This window comes from Lutra lutra, chromosome 6 (assembly GCF_902655055.1).
Source record: "Lutra lutra chromosome 6, mLutLut1.2, whole genome shotgun sequence".
Lineage (NCBI taxonomy): Eukaryota > Metazoa > Chordata > Mammalia > Carnivora > Mustelidae > Lutra > Lutra lutra.
Genome location: NC_062283.1, coordinates 136,225,958 through 136,245,402, shown reverse-complemented (window position 1 = coordinate 136,245,402; position 19,445 = coordinate 136,225,958). Strand labels below are relative to the sequence as shown.

At 34.0% G+C, this 19,445-nt stretch overlaps 1 pseudogene; it reads left to right on the top strand.

The window, feature by feature from the left end:
- The first annotated feature begins 17,475 nt into the window (after positions 1–17,475).
- On the top strand, positions 17,476–17,967 carry LOC125101679 (60S acidic ribosomal protein P0-like; annotated as a pseudogene).
- The last annotated feature ends 1,478 nt before the right edge of the window (positions 17,968–19,445 follow it).

Sequence of the window (19,445 nt, the reverse complement as noted above, 5' to 3'; positions counted from 1 at the left end):
CTGGAGAATACTAGAAGAAGAAAAACTTTCAAAGCCAATCTGATAAAATATTGAATCAAATAATACTAATGAATATCAATGCCAAAATTTGAATGAAATATTAGATAATAAAATCTTACATGATATTTAAATATAATTTTATTGTCCAAAGAGGTTTACTCATAATGGCAAGAAAATTGATCAACATTGACCAAGATGGCCTTCATGTTCTCAGCATGACTAAACATTAGATTTCTTCCTACTGTAGGCCTCTGAGCATCTTTTTCTTAGAGTGTTTACTTTAGAAAATTTATAATTGCAAATCCTTTCTCTGACATTTTGAAGTATAGATAAGTCATCTCCCAACCTCCTGCCAGTTTCACAGCCCAGCAATGTTTTTCTCAGGGACCTGGCAGCTATCCCTTTGAAATGTAATCATCAAGAAAGATAGGTCTCCTAACTCCTGAGAAGGTAGGGGACCAACTTCAATAAGTAACAAAAAACATACACAGATGGTCTAATGACGTGGACCAAGCTTACCCAATGCCTTTCAGGACTTTTTCACTAACTTCCCAGTGCTTAAAAATACTCCATATTTTGTTTCAACTGAGTTGGATTCAATCTCTTTCCTATTACACTCATCTTGAATTGAAGACTTCCTTGATAGTTGAACTCCTTCTGATGCAATTTTTCTTTGATGAGATATGTATCATCTTAAGATATATGAAAAGATATATTATATAGCTATTTCCATAGATACCAATGAAAGAATTTTATAATTCAACACAGATTCCTCATAAAAGGACCAATAGATAAAAATGAATCTATCCATATGTAAATGGACACATGCATATATCAGGCCACTAATGTGAAGTATGGAACAAAATAAGATGCTCACTGACAATGAACAAAATAAACATTCAGGAAAAATGAACAAAAAGAAAAAAAAAAGACAATGTCAGAAATAAATAATTTAAGTCAAAAGAATTGGTAACCCAAGAAAATAAACAATAAAATGAGTATAAACAATGAGATAATTTAAGGAAGGTGAGTATTAAGCTGGTATACAGAAATTAATAGCCTCATACATACAGACAAACCATTAAAAATTAAAATGGTAGGGGCACCTGGATCGCTCAGCTGGTTAAGTGTCTGAATCTTGATTTTGGCTCAGGTCATGATCTCAGGGTCCTGGAATTGAGCCCCTCATCAGGCTCTGTGCTCACTGAAGAGTTTGCTTGGAGATTTCTCTCCCTCTCCCTCTGGCCCTCCCCCAGTCACATGCTCTCTTTCTCTCTCTCTAAAATAAATAAATAAGTCTTAAAAAAACATTTTTTTAAATTAAAATGGTAAAGCATTTACAATAGTAAATATTTTGAAATGCCTAGGACAAAATTAGCAAAAATTTACCAGACCTACCTAAGGAAAACATTAAAACATCTTTGAAAGTTATTAAAGTAGACTCAAATAGAGAGGAATTTTATGTTTTTGGAAATCTCAGTTTCATTAAGATCTTTATTCTCCCAAATTGATATACAAAATCAGTATGATCCAACTAAAAATACCAGCAGTTCCTTTTTAAATTGAAGATTTATATACATTGATTTTAAAGTTCAAATAGAAAATAATCAAGGATACAGTTTTGTTGTCCTCCTTATACTGTTTATTTTTGCTTTTGTTGCATGTGCTTTGGGTATTCATATCCAAACAATAATTGTGAGGACTGATGTCAAGGAGCATTTTAACCTAGGTTTTCTTCTAGTAGTTTATTGCTTCAGGTCTTCAGACATTTAAGTCTTTGGTCCATTTCAAGTTAACTTTCATGAGTAGTGTAAGATAGGCATCCAGTTTAATTCTTTCCAAATGAGTATCTTAAAACAATTTCTTGAAGAGATAATCCTTTATTCCTAAGTATTTTATTGTTTTTTATTCTATATTGTAAATGAGATTGACTTAATTAATTTTTTTCAGATAGTTTGTTGTTAGTGTACAGAAACACAACTGATTTTTGCATATTGATTTTGTATCTTGCAAACTTACTGTATTCATTTATTAATTCTAATAGTTCTTGGGATATTCTGTATATAAGAACTTATTGTCTGCAGATAATTTTACTTCTTTTCCAATAAGAGTATCTTTTGTTTCTTTTTTCTTGCCTAATTTCTGTGACAGGACTTCCAGTACTACGTTGAATAAGAGTGGTGAGCATAGACATCCTTGCCTTAAAGAAAAAGCTTTTAGCATTTCACCAAGTATGAGGTTAGCTATGAGCTTGTCACATATGACATTTATTATGTTGAATTATATTTCTTCTATATCTGTTTATTGAGTGTTCTTATTATGAAAGTATGTTAGATATTGTCAAATGCTTTTTCTGCATCTATTGAGATAATTACATAATTTTATCCTTTATTCTGTTAATGTAGTGTATCACATTTATTGATTTTAGTATGTGAAACCATCTTGCATCTCAGAGATAAATTCCATTTGTTCATGGTGTTTTATCCTTTAATTTGCTGTTAAATTCAATTTGCTAATATTTTGTTGAGGATTTTTGCATCTATGCTCATCAGAGATATTAGTTTGTAGTTTTCTTTTCTTGCTCTTTGTCTGGTGTTGGTATTGGGATACTGCTGGCCCCTAAGATTACTTGGAAAGTATTTCTTTCTCTTCAGTTATTCCAAAGATTTGAAAAGAATTGGCATTAATTCTTCTTTAAATGTTTGGCAGAATTCACCAGTGAAGCCATCTGGTTCTTGGCTTTTCTTTCTTGGGAGACTTTTTATTACAAATTCAATCTCCTTACTAGTTACATTTCTATTCAGATTTACTATTTCTTTATGATCCAAAGAAAAAAAGCTGCACAGCAAAGGAAACAATCAACAAAATGAAAAGTAATATACAGATTGAAAGAAAATATTTGTAAACCACATATTTGAAAAAAGACTAATAACTGAATATTTGAGGAACTCCTATAACTAAATAGCAAAAAACATCCAAATAACCCAATTAAAAAAAATAGTCAAAAGGGGCCTGTGTGGCTCAGTCAGTTAAGCATCCTACTCTTGATTTCAGCTCAGGTCATGACCTCAGGATTGTGATATCGAGCCCTGCATTGGGCTCCATACTGAGTATGGAGCCTGCTTAAGATTCTCTCCCCCTCCTTTTGCCCCTTCCCTTGCCTCTCCCTCTCTCCCTTCAGGGAACAACAACAACAACAACAACAACAAAAACCCCAAAAAAGCATTAAAAAAAAAAAGACATACAAATAGCCAACAGGTACATGAAAAGGTGCTTAACATCATCAATCATCAGTGAAATGCAAATCAAAACTACAGTGAGATACACCTCTCAGAACCTTTAGAATTCCTATCATCAAACAGATAAGAGATAGTAAGTATTGACAAGGTGATGGAGAAAAGGAAATCCTTGTGCAATGTTGGTGAATGTAAATTGATACAGTTGTTACGGAAAACAGTATGGAGGGACCCCCAAAACTGAAAATAAAACTACCAAATGAAAGCAAAAAAACAAACAAACGTATCAAATGATTCAGCAATCCACTTTTGAATATATATCTAAAGAAAACAAAATCATTACTCTAAAGAGGTATCTGCACCGCCATGTTCATTATAGCATTATTTACAATAGCTAAGTTTGAGAAGGAAATGGTGTTTATTGATGCATAAATGGATAGGAAAATGTGGTCTACACACAACACACACGTACAATAGAATATTATCAGTAAAAAAGAAGGAGAGTCTGGCATTTGCAACAATATGGAAATTGGATGACATTATGCTAAGTGAAATAAACCAGACAGGGAAAGACAAATACTGTAGGATATCACTCACAAGCAGAATTTTAAAAATAATAAATTAATAAATAAATAATAAAGTGGAATTTGTAGAAGCAGAGAGTAGAATTGTGATTGCCAGAGGCTGGAAGTGGGGGTGATGGGAGGTGTTGGTTAAAGGGTACAATTTTTCATTATTAGATGAATAAAGCCTGAGACTCTAATGTAAAACATGATGACCATAGTTAATAATACTCTATCATATACTTGAAATTTACTAAAAGAGTAGATCTTAAGTATTCTCATCACGTACACACACACACACACACACAAGATAGCTATGAATATGATGGATGGGTTATTTAATTTGATTATGGTATATGTTTATGAAATTATCACCTTGTATATATATATATGCAATTATCACTTTGTACACTTTAAATATATACAATTTTATTTGTCAATTATACCTCAATAAAGCTGGAAAAAATTAAAAATATATATAATTAAGAAATTTATTTTAAGGAGTGCCTGGGTGCCTCAGTCAGCAAAGCATCTGCCTTAGCTCAGGTCAAGATTCCAGGGCCCTGGGATTGAGCCTGTCATCCAGCTCTGTGCTCAGTGGGGAGCCTGCTTCTCCCTCTGCCTCTGCCTGCTATTCCCTCTGCTATGTGCACTCTCAATCTCTCTTGAATAAATAAATCTTAAAAAAAAATTCATTTTAAAAAGGAGCAAAGATATTAATAAAAAATATATATGATAAGGCCTTTAAGGCTAAAACAAGGAATTAACAGATGGACAAATGAAAGTTAAGGAAATAAATCTAAGTGAATTTGATAATTCATGAAGAGTTGACATGAAAGATCAGTGAGGATAATTTAATCTTTTAAATCATTGGAATAGTTGCACAAGTACTATAAGGAAGCATGGGGAATTATTTTATGACTGGCTATAATGAAAACCTTCTTAATTATGATTCCAAATTAATAAGAAATAATAAGAAAGGATAATATGTTTGATTAAGTAAACATGCAAATTTTAATTAACAGATGTTAAAAGGCAAAGGGAAACTAAGAAATTGCAATTGATATCACAAAGAACTAATATCTCTAAATTGTAAACAACTTCTGAAATGAAAAGAAAATATAACTAAGCAACTTAATATGAAATTTATAAATAACATGGATAACTTAGAGAAAATAATACAGAAATATCCATTAAAAACATCGAAGAAAAAACACATGGAAGAATGTTTAAGTTCACTTATAAAAACAGTAGCAAATAGAACACAACTGAGATACCATTTCTTACCACACACATTAGGTACAAAACAAAACAAAACAAAAAGTCTCACAATACATCATGCTGGCGAGTATGTAGTGAAATTCACTCTCATATATTGCTAACAAGAATGCAATGGGTGTTACAACTCCTACAGAGGAGATTTGGCAAAATTTAGCAAAGTTACATCAAACCCTGGACTACACATTCCACTTCTAGATATCCATCCCATAGGTATATTAGCAAACCACAAAGTAGTTTATATATAATATTATCTGTTAAAAATATTTAGAATAGTAAAAGGCTAAGAATAAGCCATATGTCTATTAGGAGGGAATGGCTTGAATAAATAATGATACATACAACAGTGAACTATGAAGCTGCAAAAAAATTTAGAAAGATGTCTGCCACTGATATGGAGTGATGTTCAGTGTATATGTACATAGCAGTGTACATAGTTTGGTATACTTTGTGTAAGAAATGGATGGGAATCAAAATATGTATGCTTCATTTGTTTAAATTTGGAAAAGGAAACAATGAAAAAATAAGACAAAAGGCTCATGAAAAGATTACCCATAAGAGAAGAAAAGGGAGCAAGAAGGAAGTGAGAAGGATAAGACTGAGATTAGAAGCATGTCAAATTTGCAGTTTATTTTTGAAACATGTGAAGATTTTAAAAAGTAAAATAACAAAACCAAATAAAAATTTTAAAATCTCTAAAAACTTAAAGCAAGGCAAAACAAGTCTAAATTTTTATCAGTTTTTGACGTAACTACTCACAGCAAAGAGTTGCTCCTGCTAAATCTGGAACACAATATTTTTACTATGAATAATAGCAAGCTATGACTCTAAAGATAAAATTAGCTATAAAGAATATGTAGCTGCATGCAATCATCTTACTATTAGTGATAATATTGATATAGTTATTAAGACATAATTACATGTGTATTGTAAAAGAGATTTAAAAAGTCATTTTCAGGAGCAAAGATTTTCAGCGTAAGAGAAAAGTGTTAAGTGAAAGCTTTTTAATCTTAAGGTTAAATTTGAAATATCAGTATGAACATTATTACTCTCTTTTTAAAACTATTTTAGTCATTGGAAGAAAATTTTAATTACAATTAAATTACACTCAGACTGTGACTTCTAAATATCATTCCGAATATTAAAAAAATACAGATAAATGTATGCCTTGCATAAATGGTTGTTTATAATTGTAGACTAAGAACTATACTAGATGAACCTAGAATGCAAAATAAAAAAGAAAGATGCCATAAAGGCAAATGCAGTGGATCAAAAGAACAAATGGATGAAATTGAAGTCCTCTAGCCAACACGGTGCAACTTGAAAACTAAAAAAAAAAACAAAAACCTATATTGATGAAAACAATAAACATTTAAAAAATAAGTTCATAATAAGAAGAAAGAAATAAAACTTCTTGGACACCACTGGAGATTACTAGAGCACCAGCTCAGTATAATAAACTTCGATAATTACAAGAAAAGACTCCAAAATTAATTTTGATACCCAGTATGAACTGTATTGAAGGTAATCAAATAGCTTGAATGGATTAGGGAAAGTTCTATACACAATAATTTCATCTAAAATATTCAGAAAAAGTGATAACACCATTTTCACCCCTAATGAAAAATTGATCTAGGTGAGTCATCAACGGATACTAAAACCATCAGGTGAAAGGTGGATTGGAAACTTCAGATTGACATAGTTTTGCTGTCATCTTCTGAATTCACTTACCAATGTTAATATCGCTACACATCACTAACATGCAGTGAGAAAACTAAAACGTATGTGTCAGACTAGGGCCCCAGCAGTGGGCTGGGGATAGAAGGCCACTCTGATTGCAGTCCCAGCTTCTCAGTGGACAATACAGAGAAAGTGCCCTGCAGTTTGGTGCTACTATAGCTCTGAAAAATTCTGTCTGACTCAACTCAAGCCCAGGCAGCCCCAGACTGGTCCACTAATACCACAGGGATCAAACACTACTCACAACAGGTAAAGAGAGCCACTCCAGATGACTGCTCTGAAGGGGAAAGAAGCTCAGCACAGAAGCAGGGAGCACATGACACACAGGAGACACCCCTGAAGTGCCAGGATCTAGTGAACAGGGAACATTACACTGCAGGGCACTATACGACCTAAATGAGATAGAAAATAAAACAACAACAACAACAAACAAAAAACAAAACAAAACAAAACCCAATAGAACAGATTGATGAAACCAGGAGCTGGTTTTTTGAAAAGATCTACAAAACTCAGAAACCTTTAGCCAAACTCATCGAGAGAGAGAGAGAGAACTCAAATAAAATCAGAAATGAAAGGAATAACAACTAACACTTCAGAAATACAGAAGATTGTAAGAGAATACTGTGAAATATTATATGCTAACAAATTGGACAGCCTAGAAGAAATGGATCAATTCCTAGAAACATATAACTTACCAAAACCAAAATAGAAGGAAATAGACAATTTGAACACATTAACTAGCAGCAAGGAAATTGAGTCAGTAGTTTAAAAACTCCCAACAAACAAAAGTCCAGGACCAGATATATATATATATATATATATTTAAAGATTTTATTTATTTATTTGACAGAGAGAGATCACAAGTAGACGGAGAGGCAGGCAGAGAGAGAGAGGGAAGCAGGCTTCCCGCTGAGCAGAGAGCCCAATGTGGGGCTCGATCCCAGGACCCTGAGATCATGACCTGAGCCGAAGGCAGCGGCTTAACCCACTGAGCCACCGAGGCGCCCCCAGGACCAGATATTTAAAGAAGACTTAATATCTATTCTCAAACTTTTCCAAAAATAAGAGGGGAAGAAAAACTTCCAAATTCACTAAATGAGGCCAGGATTACCCTGATACCAAAACCATATAAAGACACCACCACAGAGAGAGAGAGAGACTGACTATAGGCCAATATCTCTGATGATGAACACATCCACAATAAAATCTCAGCAAACCAAATCCAACAAAACATTAAAAAAATTCACTGTGATCAAGTGGGATTTATTCTCAGGTTGCAAAGGTGGTTTAATATTTACAAATCAATCAACATGGTACATCACATCACTAAAAGAAAGGATAAAAACCATATGATCATGTTGATAGATGCAAAAAAAAATTGACAAAGTACTACAGTAATTCATGATAAGAAACCCTCAACGAAGTAGGTTTAGAGGGAATGTATTTCAATGTAATAAAGACCATATATGAAAAATCAAGAGCAAACATCATACTCAATGGTGAAATCTGAGAACTTTTCTTCTAAGATAAGGAATAAGACAAAGATGTCTACTCTCATAACTTTTATTAAACATAGTACTGGAAATCCTAGCCACAGCAGTCAGATAAGTAAAAGGAATAGAAGGGATCCAAACTAGTAAGAAAGAAGTAAAACTTTCAGTATTTGCAGATGACATGATAACTATATAAAACAAAACAAAACAAAACAAAACAAAACAAAACAAAAATTTAAAAACTCCACCAAAAAACTACTACGACTGATGAATGAATTCAGTAAGGTCTCAGGATACAAAATCAATGTACATAAATCCATTGCATTTCTATACCCTAATAATGAAGCAGCAGAAAGAGAAATTAAGAAAACAATCCTACTTACAGTTGCTCCAAAGGAAAAAAAATACCGAGGAATAAACCTAACCAAGGAGGTAAAACACCTATACTCTGAAACGATGAAACAGTGATGAAAGAAATTGAAGACCATGCAAAGAAGTGGAAAGATATCCCATGCTCATGGATTGGAAGAACAAATATGTTAAAATGTCCATAACCCAAAGCAATCTAGAGATTTAATGCAATCCATATCAAAATACCAACAGCATTTCTCACAGAACTAGAATAAACAATCCTTAAGTTTGTAAGGAACCGCAAAAGACTCTGAATAGCCAAAGGAGTTTTGAAAAAGAAAAGCAAAACTGGAGGCATCACAATTCTAGATTTCAAGCTATATTACAAAGCTGAAGTAATCAAAACAGTATGGTACTGGCACAAAAGTAGACATACAGATCAGTGGAACAGAATAGAAAACCCTGAAATAAACTCATAATTATATGGTCAGTTTATCCTTGACAAAGAAGGCAAGAACATGAAATGGAGAAAAAGATAGTCTCTTCAACAAATATTTTTGGGAACTGGCGATAGCATGAAAATGAATGAAATGGATAGCTACATGTAAATGAATGAAACCAGGCCACTTTGTAATGCCATACACAAAAATAAACTGAAAATGGATTAAAGACCTAAATGTGGGACCTGAACCCATAAGAATCCTAGAAGAGAGCACAGGCACTAATTTCTCTGACATTGGCTGCAATATCTTTCTAGATGTGTCTCCTGAGGCCAGAGAAACATAAGCAAAAATGAACTATTGGGACTGCATCACAATAAAAAGCTTCTGCACAGCAAGGAAATAATCAACAAAACTAAAAGGCAATCTACTGAATAAAAGATATTTGAAAATGACATATCCAATAAAGAGTTAGTATCAAAATATATAAAGAACTTGTGCAAGTTCAAGCCCAAAAGAAAAATAATCCAATTCTAAGAAATGGGCAGAAAACCCGAAAAGAAATTGCTCCAAAGAAGACATACAGATGGCCACTGGACACATAAAATGATGCTCAACATCACTAATCATCACTCATCAGCAGCATACCCAAACATCACTGAGATATCACCTCACACCTGTCAGAATGGCTAAAATACAAAGCACAAGAAACAGTGTTGATGCAGATATGGTTGTGGAGAAAAAGGAACCCTCATGCACCATTGGTGGGAATGCAAATAGGTGTAGCCACTGTGGAGGACAGTACGGAAGTTTTCTCAAAACAAGAAATTAAAAATAGAACTACACTACTATCCAGTAATTGCACTGCTGGGTATACTAAAGAATGTCAAACCACTAATTTGAAGTGATAAGTGCATCTCCATGGTTATTGTAGTATTATTTACAATAGCCAAATTATGAAATAGCCCAGTGTCTCTCAACGAATGAATGGATAAAGACGATGTGATAATAGTGGAATACAACACTGGAATTAAAATAAGATAAAAATTAAAAAAAAAAAACTATCAACATTTTGCTAGGCTTATTTTTGCCATTACCAACTCTCCTTTTTAAACAACGCTAAGAAAAATTTAAAACATGCAAAAAAGTTACAACTAATGTTTTAATCATGCCTTTGTATATGTTTACATATTTTCTTAATAATTTTAGTTCCCTCGTCCAATAAGAGATCTAAGTAATTTTAAGTTCATTTTGAAGTATTTAATTATTTCTGGATTATCTTTTAAATATATTAGAATAGCTTAAGGAAGGCTTTTCCAGAAACCTTTTTCTATCAGGTATACTGACTAGGCTGAGGAACTCAAGGAAGGCTTCTCAATCACTTGTTCATGAATCATTCAAAATGAGACCATCTGAAACATTTGAAATAAAATGTGGAGAACAAATCACTGTGGGCAAAGTAGTGTGTTGTGAAGAGAGTATTATCTAGCACTAAACCTTCATGATTTTATTATGCTTAGAAAATTCGTCCTGTGTTCTTACATTGTTACATTGAAATGCCAGAAGGTTTGCTTCTCAGCATGCAAGCTCATGGAAACACACTGTAACTCCTGGTAATGTCTTCTGGAAATGCACACCTTGCTGAGGCACCAAATGTCCAGAGGGGCTCATTACTCAAATTTGAGCTTTGTGAATTAGGAAAAACACTCTCTTCCTTCCATCTTCCTTATCAAATCTGTATCTTTATGGGCTGTCAACACATTAAATAGGTGAAATTTCATAATTTAATGTTTAAAGATGACAAAATGATGTTAAATTTGGATTGTCTTGGGGGCATTTTTGGTGTAATTTAACAATTTAAAATTTTGACATCATTTAGACAATGTATCTGAAGGAATACTTTGCTCATGTAATTAGTACACTCTCAGGCTGTTTCAATGTTTGAATCACATGGAGACATCCAGCATTGTTTTAAGAGAAGCTCATGGATAGTACAATATAACAAGTAGCTTGGGGGGGGTATGCCTTACACTTTTCATCCTTTATGAGAATAAAGTTTAGGAGTTGAGTTCGAGTAGTAGGACTAGTAGCTAAAACTTATTATAGGTCCATTTCACGTTCCAAATTTCAGGTCCCATTTCAGGTCCCAAATTTCAAACTCCCACGTAATAGTCACAAAAACCCTATAAACTTGCCCTTCACAGTTTGTATAATACCCAGAACATCACTGTTGGTTAGTTTGTGAATAAATAAATGAATACATTGATGTATGGGGGAAGTCATATTTAGAAAGTTTCTGAAAAATATTTTATCTTTTCTAAACAACTTCTTTCATCAATTGGATACATTAGAAGCATATGCTCCTAGGATGAGAGTACGATAAAGCATGTTGCAGGTTTTTTTTTTATCTTATGTTTCTAAGTATAAAATAACAATTGAATTGAATGATAGATAATCATCTCTATTTTGGCAACTTAAGAGAAAACGATATGGTAAATAATCAACCGTGGCTTTGTTTTTTGTAATGTTATTCTTAGAACAGTGATATTCTGGTTACATAGGGTGATGACAACATCTATGGTCTTGTGTGTTCTCCCATATTCTCTTTTCCTTTCTCTATGGACATGGGGTTTTGGATTCAAATCGCTAATTATTCTGCAATTGATAAGCCAAAGTCTCTGGGGGTACAAACCATGTAACCTTGATCTGAAATTGAATCTCCTTTGGATTTTGTGATAACATTGATCCAGCCCAATTAAGTTGGGTAGATAATGCCTCTTTACTATCTGCTTTTGAGGCCTCTGCTCAGGTTTACTATTTCTGTCAGTGTTATTCCAGTTTTGAATCTTTGTGCAATGGATTCTTTGTGTGGTACATGTTAGGCTTAAATTCTTTTCCAAATGCTGCTGAACAAACACCCATATATATGTTGCATTACTTTTTTTTCTAGTTACAAAAGTAGTATCTTTTTATTACAAAATGTCATATTACTTAAATTAAATTTGCTACCATATTTGTATGTATTGTGTGTGATTGCATTTATATATGATCAGACTGTAGATATTGTTATTTCTATTTAACATCATGAACATTTTCTGTTGCCATTAATATTATTCTTCAACAAAAACTTAATGGTTGCATAGTATTATGGAATTATTTGGCTGTATAGTCCAATCTCATACTGTTGAATACTTAGTTGTTTTTTGTTTGTTTGTTTGTTTTGTTTTGTTTTGCCAGTTTACTAGTTTAAACAAAAGTCTGATGAATAGCCTTGTATACACATTTCGGTATATACACATACTGAAAATATTTCTTTATTGGAAGTAATTTTCTGTGTCTAAACACACTCAGGCTTTTGTACAGCCACCTTTAAATGTAGATGTTTCTCCAATAGAGAATAATATTAAACTTCTTTACAAACATTTTGTATATATGAAGAGCTTCAGGTGTTTGCATCAATGTATGGGTTAGTTCCTTGAATGTCACCTTCTATAAGAAATTTTTCATTCTTGTTTTTTGCATATACTTTTTTTTAAAGATTTTATTTATTTATTAGACACAGAGAGAGAGAGAGAGATCACAAGTAGGCAGAGAGGTAGGCAGAGAGAGAGGGGAAAGCAGGATCCCTGCTGAGCAGAGAGCCCAATGCGGGACTTGATCCCAGGACCCCGAGATCATCATCTGAGCTGAAGGCAGAGGCTTAACCCAATGAGCAACCCAGGTGCCCCACATATACTTTTTTTTTTTTAAAGATTTTATTTATTCATTTGACAGACAGAGATCACAAGTAGGCAGAGAAGCAGGCAGAGAGAGGAGGAAGCAGGCTCCCTGCTGAGCAGAGAGCCAGATGTGAGGCCGGATCCCAGGACCCTGGGATCATGACCTGAGCCGAAGGCAGAGGCTTTAACCCACTGAGCCACCCAGTGCCCTCACATATACTTTTGACTCCATTATTTATAGAGTGATTCCCCTGGAGACAGCTGCCACAGGTTTCCAGGTTATCTTGTGACTTGATGAAAATTGCAATTCTTCCATCTTTACTGTCTTACTCCATTTATCTAGCAGAACTTTTCCGGTAAACAGTATATCTAACCCTTTTCCAAGAAAGTTACTATCAGATATTCCCTGTGATAAGATTAAAATAAGACCTTAATTTGCCAATATAAACATCTTTCTGTAATATGCATTTCTTGTTTTGTAATAAAAACTAAACTTTCTTGTTTTACCTTTTGCTAGGAAAAAACAAGACTATGCAGCAAGAGTCACTGGTTCTGTGCACTTCATAGCAAATAATACTTTTGGCAAATACACTCACAGTTAACAGCCTGGTCACTTGCTAAACCTTAAGCTGTGAATGCTGCAAATGTGTATTGACTGATTTAGATAACCAACTTGTGTAGAATAATTAATTATTTGGTCAACTTTCTCTAGACCAAGTGACCCCAGCAACAAATTTCACAGGTTGGTTCCCAATGACTTAACAGATTTAGCCAGTGTTTTGCTGAGGTCTTCTTATGGATTGGGCACTAGACTAAACATTTTCACTGAGGCTATCTCACAACATTTTAATAAGTTGTGACAGGCAATTTTATACCCAAATTAGTGATGAGGAAACTGATCTCAATGAGGTTAATTAACTTGTTGAAGTCACAATCTATTCTATAAAGGTTAGTGCTGGGAATGGAGCACAAATCCTTTAACTCTAAAGTTACTGCTTTTCCCATCACCCCTGTACAAAGTAATTTGCTTATGTGTGTTTCATTCTTAGAAAATATGTACTGAATTTTAACTTACTGCAGGCTTTTTACTTAGTACTGGGAAATGAAAAAGGGTAAAATTAATTGATGAGTAGTTAATAAATAAAGTATATGGTCTTAGTTTCTTAGAGTGAACTGTCTGGTAATGGGACACAAATATTAATCAAATTCCTCAGAAAGAATATAAATAACAAGTATTTTCACATCTACATAAAGAAAAGAATATTACCATAAAAAGCATAATTGAAGGTAAAATTTAAAAAACTTTTATTTTTCTTACTTTTGATTGATCTGACAATAATATGTTCAAAGTAATAACAACAATGTATTTGATTATGTATGCTTAACTGAATGACAACAATGATACAAGGGTTGTGAAAGAACGATTAGCAATAGTTGGTTATTAATAATTGCAATAAATTGTACCACTGTGAAGTGGTATAGTGTTATTTGAAGGTGAAATTGGGTTCATTGTAAATGAATATTGCAAATTCTAGGGCAAACCCTAAAAAAAAAGGAAATATAATTGATATGCAGAAAAAAAAGAAAAATTAGAATAATAAAATGCTCATTTAAAAACTACAAAATGGGGGTACCAGGGAGGCTCAGTTGGTTAATTGTCTGCCTGAGGCTTGGGTCAGGATTCTGGGATCCTGGGATCCAGTCCCTCATAAGACTCCCTACTCAATGGGTAGTTGCGGAGTCTGTTTCTCCCTCTCCTTCTGCCCCTCCTACCAGTCATACTCTCTTTCTGTCACCCTTTCTCTCTCTCTCAAATAAATAAATAAAATCTTTAAAAAAATTTAAAAATCAAAATAAAACTACAAAAGACGCAAAAAGAGTAGAGGACAAAAAAAGGAACAAAGAAGAAGGACAACAAATAGAAAACAGTAATAAATATGATAACTATTAATCCAAGTATATCAATAATCAATTAAAACTTCAATAGTCTACAAATGAAAGAAAAGACTAAAATTGTCAGAGTAGACAAAACAAGACTCAACTATATATTGTCTATAAGAAACCCACATTAAATAAAAAGACACACATAGAAGTGGTTTGGGGAAAACCAGATAGTTACATGCAAATGAATGAAACTGGACCACTTTCTTACACCTTACCTAAAAATAAGCTCAAAATGTATTACAGACCTAAATGTGAGACCTGAAATCATAAAAATCCTAGCAGAGAACCCAGTCAGTAATTTCTCTGATATCGGATATAACAATATTTTTTTAAGATAAATCTCTTAAGGCAAAGGAAACAAAAGCAAAAAATAAACTATTAGGACTACATCAAAATAATAAGATTCTGCATAGCAAAAGAAATAATCAGCGAAACAAAAAACAACCTACTGAATGAGAGAAGATATTTGCAAATGACATATCCAATAAAGGGTTACTATCCAAAATATAACGAACTTACACAATGCAAGACCAGAAAAACACATATTCCATTTAAACATGGACAGGGGGAGCGCTTGGGTGGCTCAGTGGGTTAAAGCCTCTGCCTTCGGCTCAGGTCATGATTCCAGGGTCCTGGGATCAAGCCCCACATCAGGCTCTCCACTCAGCCGGGAGCCTGCTTCCCCTTCTCTCTGCCTGCTTCTCTGCCTACTTGTGATCTCTCTCTCTCTTTCAAATAAATAAATAAAATCTTAAAAAAAAAAAAAAAACCACAGACAGGGGTGTGCCTGGTGTCTCAGTCCATTCAGCATCTGACTCTTGGTTTTGGCTTGGCTCATGATCTTGGGGTTGTGGGATTGAGTCCTGCATTGCGCTCCATGCTGGTCATGGAGCCTGCTTGGGATTTTCTCTCTTCCTTTCCTCCTGACCCTCCCCTCCCTCACTTAAAAAAAAAAAAGGGCAGAAGACATAAACAGACATTTCTCAAAAAAAAAATACATATACATGAAAAGATGCTCAACATACAGCCAACAGACACATGAAAAGATGCTCGACATCACTCATCATCAGGGAAATGCAAATCAGAGCTAGAAGACTATAGATCAATGCTAACAAAATTCTGATGGAAAATATTTCCAACCAAATCCTACACCTAGCTGAATTTTCAGTCCAGAACAAAGAAAGAAAAAAAAGAATAAAGAAAGAATAGAGATATTTGAAAGAGTGGAATATTTTTAAAATTTTACTTCTTTCTTAGCATACTGGTATGTTCTGTCATTTTGAAGGTATAAAACAAGTATGAGGAAAACATGGCATCCACAAAACATGAATTCAACACAAAAGACAATTTAATACAAGAGAGGTAAAATAATTCTAAGTATGATAGTGAAGGGAGTTCTAAGCAGATCAGCTGTGTGGCTGAGAGGACAATTACTGGCAGATGTTTTCAAAAGAACTTTTTCTCCCTAAAGTTTATGCATTCTGATGATTTGAAGAAATGAGAATTTTTATTTTGAATTATTGGTATCACCCTTAAATCCTTGAAAATTACATGATCTTTTGCATTATTTAACATCTGTATAGTGTTTATTAAATGTTTGCCACTGTTCTAAGGTTTTTTTTTTTTTTTAAATTACATGTATTGATTCATTAAACTCAACATTAGTCCTCTGTTATAGGTGTGCTTTTTTTACCCTGAGAATTTATACTTACTGCCGTTCAGTGGCAAAGTTAGGATTTGAACTTAGGAAGTCTATCTCCAGATTCTGCACTGTGAACCACCACCTATCTGTTTCTCATCCAGTCACAGCTAGTACTGAAATTTCCCCTATTATAAGAATGTATTCAACATTTTTTTTCTTTCTAATTTTGGATTGCTTAATGGATCTGAAAGTTAAGATTGTGACTTTTGCTACTTTATAAAAAAATGTAAAAATTGAGTCTTATTGCTGAGTTTTAGCAGAAATGTTATATTTTACATATTTTGTCTTCAGTGTTAAAGAGAGGGAAATTAGTAAGGGCAGCCAACCTCCAGGGGTGGTTTTATAAAACAGCAGAATGTTTTATTGCTTCCCAACCTTACATTTCAATTTTTAGCATTTAACAGTCTTTATTATAGATGAAAGTGGTTAGAACAAAGAAATTCTATATTTTGCTGTTGGGATTCAAAATAGAATTATTTCATATTGGAGTCACAGAAGTCAGTGTTACAATGGAGTCCTGGTATAATAAATGTCTAGAACTGCGGTTAAATTAGTTAAGATAGCACTTTTTGTATATTAAAGAAGCCTAACCAAGAGTTTGCATCTACTAACTAATTCTGTCAACTTATGAGCCAAACCAATTGTTTGATTTGTACTCCATGGTGAACCAACATTTCTCTGCACCTATGGAGTATAATTGGGGTAATAATAATCTTCTCTTCAAGGGTTGTTTTATGGTTTTATAGAGGCTGAACACACATTGATGGATTATGAAATATTCAATAGAGAATATAAATAAGTACACATTAGCTTTTTTTTTTTTCTGGACTAAAAAGGCTGAGAAGCAATGTAGCAGACAGGATACTAACAAAGATTATTCTTGCTCCTGAAGAATTCACACTTTCACAAGAAAAGAAAATAACAAATGGAGCACAACTGCAAAGCAATATGAAAATTGCTAAAATAAGAGTAGAAATCACTATTCCTAAATCTCCCGGGAACCACTTAAATACTGAGTGATGTGCAACTGATTAAGACTGGAGACAAAATGGGAGCCAGCAAAGCTATCCTACTGAACATCTCCCCCTTCTCCTTTGGGCTGATCGTCCAGCAGGTGTTTGAAGATGGCAGCATCTATGACCCTGAAGTGCTTGATATCAAGGAGGAATCTGCATTCTCAGTTCTCTGAGGGTGTTTGCCATGTTGCTAGTGTACATTAGCAGATTGGTTATCCTGCTGTTGCATCTGTACCCTGTTCTATTATCTGTGGATACAAACGGGTTCTGCCTTTGTGGACACTGATACACATGCTCAACTTGCTGAACAGATCGTGATCTTCTTGGCTGATCCACCTGCTTTTGTGGCTGCTACTCCTGTGGCCACTGCCACCATAGCTACTCCTACAGCTCCTCCTGCAGCTGCTGCTGCCCCAGGCAAGGCTGGAATGAAAGAAAAGTCAGAGGAATCAGGTGAGGATATGGGATTTGGTCTCTTTGACTGATCACCAATAAAGCAACTGACTCAGTCAACTTTATTTATGAGGCAAGGAAATAAAGGTTTACTTCTCTTTAAAAAAATGAAATATAGATGTGTAAGTAGTACAAGGCAATAAATGAGAATAATTAGATGACATATTTAGAAACAGATAAAACAAAACAAAGATCCTCTGAGGAAAAGTAAGTGGACAATTACTTAAAGTAGAGAGTTGAAGAAAGAGTAGTGGAAGATTTTATTAACAATTCTGGTAGGGCAAGAACACAGAGAACCTTGGCAGAGTGGTTAAAAGGGAATTTGGCGGGGGGGGGGGCATCTGGGTAGCTCAGTCAGTTAAGCATCTGACTCTTGATTTTGGCTCAGGTCATGATCTCAAAGTTGTGAGATAGAGCCAGCCCCATGCTGGGCTCTGTGCTGGGCATGGAGCCAGCTTAAGATTCTCTCTCTCTCTCCTTCTCCCTCTGCTCCTCCCCCACCACTCTAATTTTTTTTTAAAAAAGGGATTTTTTTTCCCCTTGAGGAAATAACCTTTCCTTCATAGTTGTGTAAAAAGATGCAAATTTTTTCATTAAAATAGAAATATTCTCAAAATTTAGATAATCAGAAAATATTAGCTACCTAAAACAAGATTCTTATTTCTGGGAGAGTTTATTTTAAATACCAAAAATGTTAAGAGTATATCTGTTTAAAGAATAAGTAAAAGAGGTAGTTCAAAGTCACATGCTGTGGAAAGAGATTTTATTTTCTTTCCTTACTATTTATAAGAAAAAAAGATATATGAATGTTCCCAAGATGATAAGAAAAATTTCCTGTTGGGAAAAGAGAGAAGGAGCTTTGTTAAGTTGTTTCTTCTACAGAAAATCGAAAGAGCAGAAGTTGAGTTGCTATTGAGTTTTCTCAATAAAATTTGACTGTAACTCATCCCTCTGTCCTGGCCCTGGGTCAAGAATTCAAGATCAGATAGAATCCTCATAGTCTCTGTTAATTGAGGTCCAGAAATCATTCAAGTAAAAATTCAAGTAAACAATGAAATTGTATTTGTGGTTTTTTTTTTTAAGATTTTATTTATTTATTTGACAAAGAGAGAGATCACAAGTAGGCAGAGAGAGAGGAAGGGAAGCAGGCTCCCTGCCTAGCAGAGAAGCCTGATGTGGGGCTCGATCCCAGGACCCCTGGATTATGACCTGAGCAAAAGGCAGAGGCCTTAACCCACTGAGCCACCCGGACACCCCTGTATTTGTTTTGTGGACAACTGCTTTGTCAAAGGGTGCCAGGTCAAGACTGGAGGCAAAGATAGCAGTAAAATTTTGACCTAATTCATGGGGAAAATAATAAGAATGTAAGATAAAGAGATGATTGCTTGAATAAAAATATTTAACATTTATTAAAATCTTATTATATGCAAGGATAGTCTAAGTGAATTACACATAATTTGGACAAGGTTGTACACATTTAATAAAACTGAGATTGGAACCCCTGCTGTGT